The sequence below is a fragment of the Drosophila miranda genome, assembly GCF_003369915.1.
Source record: "Drosophila miranda strain MSH22 chromosome Y unlocalized genomic scaffold, D.miranda_PacBio2.1 Contig_Y1_pilon, whole genome shotgun sequence".
In the NCBI taxonomy this organism is placed as follows: Eukaryota; Metazoa; Arthropoda; class Insecta; order Diptera; family Drosophilidae; genus Drosophila; species Drosophila miranda.
In genome coordinates, this window is record NW_022881603.1 from 36,580,372 (window position 1) to 36,589,349 (window position 8,978).

At 47.9% G+C, this 8,978-nt stretch overlaps 2 long non-coding RNA genes across 3 annotated transcripts; both read right to left on the minus strand.

Moving 5' to 3' along the window:
- Positions 1-338: 338 nt before the first annotated feature.
- Positions 339-764, minus strand: LOC117191315. Of its 2 annotated transcripts, none has more exons than XR_004474004.1 (2): positions 643-764; positions 339-583 (listed from the first exon to the last, which is right to left on the minus strand). It is a non-coding gene; the product is annotated as an uncharacterized LOC117191315 (long non-coding RNA). The 2 variants fall into 2 exon arrangements; XR_004474005.1 differs by having other exon boundaries at positions 339-559; positions 643-763.
- Positions 765-1,878: 1,114 nt separating this feature from the next.
- On the minus strand, positions 1,879-2,105 carry LOC117190643. Its single transcript, XR_004473779.1, has 2 exons — positions 2,074-2,105; positions 1,879-1,945 (listed from the first exon to the last, which is right to left on the minus strand). It is a non-coding gene; the product is annotated as an uncharacterized LOC117190643 (long non-coding RNA).
- Between the last annotated feature and the right edge of the window lie 6,873 nt (positions 2,106-8,978).

Genomic DNA, 8,978 nt, shown 5'->3' on the forward strand with positions numbered 1-8,978 from the left:
TGGATATATATTGAAGCATGATGCAATAAATTAAAATAGAGGGAGGACGCGTGGCGTAAGCCATGGATTAGGCCAGCCGTTACCGTTCCAGCAGAGGGTGGCCAAAATGAACGTTGTGTTTGGTCACAGGTAGGGCGGGCGCGCGAAGTGATAAAACCCAAGCTTCACCCACTTGATAGCCGTCTGTTTATGATTTTCTTTGTTTTTAGGTTGTTGTTAGTTTTGATGTCTCGAGAAGTAGTATGTCTTCTTTTTTGTCTATATATGGCGGGCAAGGGGAACTACCCAGCCCTGGGGTCGACAGCTAGCCGGCATTGCCCCCTGGGAAACAAGCCAAGTGTAACAAATGGCGCCCAAATTTATTTTCGAATTCGCATGCATCTGGACTGACGCAGGTTCGGGTGGTATTACAACAAATGTCACTCGGGCTGCTAAAGGCAGATGCGGGGAATGAAAAAAAATAATAAATTTTGTGGAGAAGACGACAGCTCGCGAAGTGCAGTTTAGCTGTCCCGGCAGAAGTCGCTGCTGCAGGCTTAAGGTGAGCGTAAAGCTGGTCCTTAATGTCGCGGGGTGATTGATGCTAGGAATGGATAGACGGAGGCAGTTAACGGAAATATAAAATATGTGATAGGGCCTTACGAATTACAGTTGAACATTTTGTCGCTATTCGATGTCGCAAGTGAACGTAAGTCACTGCCGTTCAACAAAAAAATAGACAGGGAGTTTGCGACGGACACATAGGCAATAGTCCACCAGGCAGGTGGACTGTGATATCGAATAAATCTGTTATGGAATGTGATATTGGAATAAGTTAGAGTAAAAAAAAAAGTAAAACAAAGCCGCTTTCGTGTTTTTGAACCTGTTGTCTGTCTGCCGAGAGGTGCTGAAGAGTAGGTGGCCCGGGAGTCGTAAAGACAACCCACGATGCATCTGTTGTCATGGCAGATCGGTATGATGGATGACAGGAACAAATCACAAGCAAAGTGAGCTCATGCACCGTGAGGCTTCTCGTTTATCGGCCATCGCTTAGAGCGATGACTAGAGTAGATGACAGGCCGCACAAAGGTGGTGTTCGTAATTGTAGGATATCCGTAGGGCGACTGTCAAGTGGAGCGCAGAAACTGGAGCGGTTACTGGTCCCGGCTAGTCACGTGTCCCCCTCTTAATGAATATTGTAAGAAGAAGAAGAACTGTTAGAAATTTTTGTTGTTAGGTTTTGTGTTGTGTTGAATGTGTTTGAAGTTTGAGTGTCTTAGGTGTCGACCGAACATACATGTAAATTAAATAACTGCGGTAGCGGATCGTTCGATTAGCGATGAAGAGGCAGAGGTCATTGAGGAAGCGCAAGTGACACAGCGTGTTCCACAGAAGTTGATTTGCTGGAACTGCGGGCAGACCGATCATGGATTTAGGGACTGTATGGCATCGGAGAGGCGAATTTTAGGCTACCGGACAAGAGCCCGATGCATATTGTCCAACCTGTCCGAATTGCGCGGGAAACGTGAAGAGGGGTGCGATCCAAGCAGGCGAATCACGCTCACAGAAAGGGCCTGCGCAGAGAAAGTAGAAGAAAATAAAATTGAATTAGATAGACGTAATTTGCATGCTAGGTTAAGGAACTTATCATATGAAGAGCGATTAAGAAATTATTTAGAAACCCGAAATAGAATATTTTCTGAACTACGAGTGGATGGTATGCGAGCACTGTCGGTGCGGGTGAGAAAGGCGAGATCCCGTTTTAAGCCAAGGCGAGCTATGAGGAGGCAGGTGATTGCTTCAGTAAAGCGTTGTTGCAAGAAAGACCCGAGAGTTTTCGCAGAAATCTCTATAATGGGCGAGTCCGTGCGAGGCCTGTTTAATTCAGGCGCTACACACAGCATGCTAGGGTGTAATGGTCAGGAATTCCTGGAGAAGCTGGGCGTGGAGGCTCGTCGATATTCTTCTATAGTGAAGGGAGCGAATGGGGAAGATCGCGCAATCGTTGGCCGAGTAGAATTACAGGTGAAATACAAGGGAGAGGTAAAAAGATTAACGTTTTTCGTATGCCCTTTCTTGGAACAGGAAATTTACTTGGGGGTAGACTTTTGGCGGGTATTCTCATTGGCTCCTGAGGTGATGGGAGAAGGACCAGTAGGGGCATCTCACAGACTAGTGGAAGAAGTGCTGGCTGATCAAGTCGCTCACTATGTGGAAGGCCCGGAGAAGGAGATAGTGCAGGAAGAATGGGAGTTGTCAGAAGAGCAAAAGGCAGCCTTGGATCAGGTGAAGGCAGAGTTTCTGACTTTCGAAGCCGTAGGCCTGGGGAGGACGTCGAGAGAGACTCATAAAATTCAGTTGGTGGAGAAGGTCGAGCCTGTGAAGGATCGACATTACCCGCTGTCGCCAGCGATGCAGGAAGTGGTGTGTGGTGAGGTGGACAAAATGTTAGCTTTGGGAGTCATCGAGTACAGTGATAGTCCGTGGAGCAACCGAACCACCGTGGTGCGAAGGCCGGGCAAAAATCGTTTCTGTCTCGATGCCCGAAAGCTCAACAAAGTAACCATCAAGGATGCTTACCCACTTCCTAGCATCGAGGGGATTTTGTCGCGTCTCGATCAGACGATATATACATATCTCCAGCGTCGACTTAAAATTCCCTTTTTCGCTTTTCGTCCTGGTACACGCGGATTTCAAGCGGCACTTCTACATACAGTGCGACGCCTCACATTATGGGGTATGAGCCGTACTCTTCCAACGGGATGACGAGCAGAGCGAGTGGCCCATAGCGTTTTTTTCTGCCAAACTGAATTGCCAATCTGAATCTGGAGAATATCAGGAGTTAAGGAAGGAAATAACAGAGAACCAAGACCGCTTACCTGATCTCCAGATTGTTGACGGCATGATATTGAAGCGCATGCGCTTTGAACGATTGGATGATCAACTGGAGGGCGCCGTCTGGAAATTGTGGGTTCCGAGTTCGCTGGCGGCCGCGTTGATAGACAAAGCACATTCGGAAGAGAAGACAGCGCACGGAGGAATCGCGAAAACCTTTCACTTATTGCGTAGGCAGTTTTACTGGCCGAACATGGCGATAGAGGTGCGGGATTATATCCGACGGTGCACCGTGTGCAAGGAGTCGAAAGCGCAGAATTATCGGATGCAGGTCGGGATGGGGCAAGAAGTGGTCACTGAGCGCCCGTTCCAAAAACTTTATATTGATTTTTTGGGCAAATATCCGCGGTCAAAGAACGGTCAGGCGTGGATATTTATTGTAGTTGACCAGTTCTCTAAGTTCACATTCTTAAAGACCATGACCAAGGCCACAGCAAAGGAAGTTGTAAGATTCCTCGTTCACGAGGTGTTTTACAAGTTTGGAGTGCCGGAGATGATTCACTCGGACAATGGGGCTCAGTTCGTCTCGAAAACTTTTAAGGAGATGACCGATGCATTCGGAGTCACTCATATGAGGACGCCAGTGTATTCTCCGCAGAGTAACGCAGCCGAAAGCGTGAATCGCACAGTACTCAGCGCGATTCGGGCGTATCTGGAAGACGATCACCGGGACTGGGATGTGCATCTGCCGGAGATAGAACTGGCTATTAGGAACTCGGTTCACGAGGCGACAGGCGTAACACCGTTCTTTGCAGTCTTCGGGCAGCAAATGTATTTGCATGGGTCATGCTACAAGCTGGCAAAGCGACTGCGGTCAATCGGCGAGCAGGACATATCGCTGCTGGAGGGTCAGGACAAGCGACAACTCATCCAAGAGAGGATTCGCACTAGTTTACATCAGGCATACGAGCGTAGTAGGGTAAGGTACAACCAGCGAGCTCGGGTGTTCTACGCGAGGCCGGGACAAGAGGTATTCCGCCGAAATTTTGTCCTTAATGACTTCGGCAAAGGCTTTAATGCCAAGTTCGCGCGCAAATTCATCCGATGCCGGGTAGTGAAGCCATTAGGAGAGAACGCGTATGCTCTGGAGGACCTTAACGGCCGTCCCATAGGAGTGTACCACGCCAAAGACCTGAGAATGTAGTGAGTTGTGGGTGTGGCCTACGTTGGGCGCGGCAGAAGAATGCAGGGCACGCCGGCGTGTGCTCGATAGTGTTCCGGAATCCGGTGGGCATGACCACGCGTATGTTGTCCCTCCTGGGACTGACGACATACTCGTGGTGGTGTTCCAGTCCCACCTGAACGATAGGTGGCCAGGGCTGAGGGCGACGCGCCATCTAGCGGAAGTCCAGGGAGGCTCGATGGTGTATGGTGACATCGGGGGGAGCTGGAGCCGTACTGGGGATATAAGGAATAGAATAGGATTAGTTATATGTATTAGTAAGGGAAAAGGGGATAAATAGGAGTGAAAATATTAGAAAACGTGGATTGGATTATGGAAATCGTGGAGCGTGGACGAAAGAGTAACGTCGAAATTTGAAATTTTGTGCTTAAAACAGAAAGTTTGAAGTGAGTACAGAACGAGGTGAAACGTGAGTTGCTGCGGACACCGCAACTCTATAGTTATACCCGATACTAAGTCAGTATGGCTCTCCTCCGGCAGACGCCGCTAATATTAAACGACACGACAAAGAGTGCGTGCGAGAGAGACAGAAAATCAGTCTGAGCGTGACGTCGGGCGCTGCGTAGCCACTGCAAATTGATTTCTTGCTTTCAAAAATGATCCGATCTGATCCAGATTCAGCAAATCTGATAGATGTGGTCGTTATTTATTATTCTGCGTTTTTAGTTTTCTCGAATCTGCAATATTGTGGATGAAACAGATTTTCGTCCTTTGTGGGGGCGGAAGGGGGGGGGGCGAAATTCTGAGATATACGTTTTATAGTGAGATCTAACAGAAGTGCGGATACCAAATTTGGTTACTCTAGCCTTAATAGTCTCTGAGATTTGTGGATGCCCCAGATTTTCGTCCTTTGGGGGGGCGGAAGGGATTGTGGCGAAATTTGGACACGAAACGGTCAAGGTCCGATATCACAGGATTTGGATACCAAATTTGGTGGCTCTGGCTCCAATAGGTTCTGAGATCCTTGAACTCATATTTTGCAATTGGCAAAACCGATCATGAAACCTGTGTGTTAGAGAGAGACAGAGCGAGAAAGAATGAAATTGTTTTCTTGATTCTGGCTATAATAATTATACGATCTGATTCAGATTTTACGATATAGAACATATAGTCATCCTCTACGATTCCTCGTTTTTGGTTTTATCGTATCTTTAAAAATGTAGATGCCACAGATTTTCGTTCTTTGTGGGGGCGGAAGTGGGAAGTGGGCGGGGCGAAGTTTTGAAATATTCTTGTAGCAGTGACATATCACAGAAGTCTGGATCCAAAACATCGTTGCTCTAGATCTTCCTTGCCGGCTGTGAGTAAAATTTTCTGCATTACAACCTATTTTCTCGCCCGCTTTTTTATACCCGATACTCAAAATGAGTATTGGGGTATATTAGATTTGTGGTAAAAGTGGATGTGTGTAACGTCCAGAAGGAATCGTTTCCGACCCCATAAAGTATATATATTCTTGATCAGCATCAATAGCCGAGTCGATTGAGCCATGTCTGTCTTTTCGTCTGTCCGTCCGTCCGTCTGTCCGTCTGTCCGTCCGTCCGTCTGTCCGTCTGTCCGTCCCTATTAGCGCCTAGTGCTCAAAGACTATAAGAGCTAGAGCAACGATGTTTTGGATCCAGACTTCTGTGATATGTCACTGCTACAAAAATATTTCAAAATTTCGCCACGCCCACTTCCGCCCCCACAAAGGACGAAAATCTGTGGCATCCAGAATTTTAAAGATACGTAAAACCAAAAACGCAGAATCGTAGAGAATGACCATATCTTTTAGACTGCAGAATTTGAATTGGATCGTATTATTATTATAGCCAGTGTTAAGCTATTAAGCGTTTTTAACAACTGTTGCGATTTGAAGTTAATGAAAGTCGAGAGGCTGTTTATAATTCACAATTTATTTGCATATGTAAACCAACTTATCTCGTATGTACATATGGGGATGATTGGGCCGAAGGATTGATGCGAGGATGTTAGTCTAATAGCTGCGACGATTAGCTCAAGACTGCCCATGCAAGGGCTGACGGGCCAAATTGCCGGGCCCTATGCAGCAAGCTTAGACGCGAGCGAGAGCGTATGATAGCCCGAGAGCGTTAGAGCTGCTCGGGGACGCTGTTAAGCCGAGTCCGAGAGATTGCGACATAAGGAGACGAAAGAATTCCGCTGCATGCGCATATGCGGTAGCAAATGATCTTTGCACTGGGGGCATTGGAAACGACAACACCAAAATGCATTTCCTTTGGGCCGCACCACTGGCAATAATTTAAAATATTTAAGCTGCTTGACCCGACATACTCCCCCGTTGGAAGCCTGACTTTCAACAGCATCTTGGTGATTCCAGATGACGTCTTCAGCACAGCAACTCGGGCAACGCTATCTCGTCCAGGCAAAAGCTCGACCACTCTCGCCAGTGGCCACTTCATGGGAGGAAGATTCTCATCCTTGACAAGAACCAAATCTGCGACTGCTAAACTAGGCTTCGCAGTGCGCCACTTTGAGCGCTGATGCAGTGACGTTATGTACTCCTCCTTCCACCGGGACCAAAAGAGCTGCTGCAGGCACGAAACGCGCTGCCAGCCGTCCAGGCGATCGAAGTTTAGCTGCGTGACGTCAGGCTAAGCGAACGAAGCAGGAGGGCCACCATTCAAGAAATGCGCTGGAGTTAGAACATATAGATCGGCAGGGCTCTCTGAAATTGAAACTAAAGGTCTTGATTAATCACTGCCGTGATGTGGCACAACAGCGTCCGCAGCTCGTTAAATCCAAGAACCGAGTTGCCTATCGCACGGTAGAAGTGGTACTTGGCCGTCTTCACTGCAGCCTCCCATAGACCACCAAAATGAGGGGAGCGCGGATTAATGAAATGCCAGTCTATAGCCTCGACGAAGCAAAAATCCAGAAGCGCCTTCTGATGGTCATCGCTGAGGACCAGGCGCTTTAATTCCATCAGCTCATTCTTAGCGCTGACAAAATTGGTTTCGTTGTCTGACCAAATTTGCCGCGGCTTCCGTCTGGTACATATGAAGCGCTTTAGTCCATGTAGAAAAGCAACTGTGGATAAGTCCTTTATAAGCTCCAGATGAACAGCCTTGGTAGCGAAACAAATGAAGACGCAGACGTAGCACTTGATTGGAGCCTTGTTGCGTGCCTCCGGTTTGTAGAAAAACGGCCCACAGAAGTCCACGCCTGTGATCTCAAAGGCATGAGAACCATCGAGCCGCTCCTTTGGAAGATCCGCCATAATATGCTCCAATACCCTGGGCTTCAGTCGAAAGCATCTTACGCACTTGTTTACTGCCTTGTTTACCGTCTTCCTCCCCCCAATAGGCCAATATTGGGATCGAATTAGTCCAAGCAAAGCTCGAGGACCAGCGTGCAGATTCCGCTCATGAAAATGGGATCTCATGATGTCTGAGACAGTGAGTCCGGGGCGCGAATTCGGTTGCAAAACTTGTGAATGTGTCCGAAAACGCGTTGCAAAGAAGCAAATGAATTCGCATACTTGGAATCAGCAATAATGTCCATGTAGGGCGATTTGACCAGAAGAGCCTTCCGACGAAGTTCAAGGGCTGGCTTATCAGGTAGCACAGTGGGTGGCCAGTCATCTGAGGAGCCGCAAAGAAATGGAGGACCATGAGCCCAAAGAGGTGACTCATTCAGCTCAGTCGGATGAGCCCCTCGAGGCAGAATGTCGGCTGGGTTTAAAGCTGTGGGAACATAGCGCCATTCCATTTTTTCGGTCATTTCCTGAATCGTTGACACTCTATTTGCAACAAAAGTATTAAATCTTGACGGCTCGTCCCGAATCCAAGAGAGCGCAACGGCAGAATCACACCAACAGTAACACCTTCCCTTGAATACATTCATTCCAGCTATCTCAGATATGAGCCTAGCCAGCAACTCCGCTCCACAAAGCTCCAACTTTGGTACTGTAAGTGTCTTCAAAGGAGCCACACGAGATTTGGCACAAAGTAAGTGACTGCTGAAATGCTGACCCTTGGACACGACATAAATGCATGCACCATAAGCCTCGATGCTGGCATCGCAAAATCCGTGAATTTCCAGCGTAGAGTCTGGAAGGAGCACAAGCCGAGGAAATTCAAGTCGACGAATCTGACCAAAACTGGTGCATATTTCCTGCCACTCGGTGTTCAGTGCGACTGGAAGGCTTTCATCCCAGGACAACTTCTCTTGGCACAAACGCTGGAGAAAGATTTTGGATTTAGTAATTACGGGACCAGCTAGTCCGAGAGGATCGTAGAATCGCGCTATGGATGACAAAACAGAGCGCCTTCAGGAATTCAAAGAAGATTGAAGGGCCGAGAACGAAAATAATAGTAGATCAGAAACCGGATCCCACGCAAGTCCTAAAGTTTTAGTCACATGGCTGCCAGGGTCGAACTTCAAAAATGTTTCCTTGTCCTCTTCCGGAACTCCATCCAGCACAGCAGGGACGTTCGAACACCATTTCCTCAATCTGAACTGACCTCTAGACAAAATTCCAGTAGTTTGCTCCCGAATCCGGATAGCCTCCTCCTGCGAGCTGGCTCCAGATATCAAGTCATCCACGTAGAAGTCACGGCGAAGGATTTCAGCTCCAACTGGAAACGCCATCTGCTCGTCTATTGCTAACTGATGCATCGCTCGCACAGATAGATAGGACGCAGGCTTCGTCCCATAAGTAACGGTGTCCAATTGAAACACACGCAAGTCTTCTTCCCTGGAGTTTCTCCACAGAATACACTGACAGTTGCTATCCTCGGTCGAGACTCTTACACAACGATACATCTTACAGATATCTCCCGTAATCGCAACGGCGTATGACCGAAATCGAGCAAGAATATGGAACAGTTTGGGTTGGATTACGGGACCAGCCATTAAAACGTCGTTCAGGGAATATCCAGATGAGGTTGAAGCGGATCCA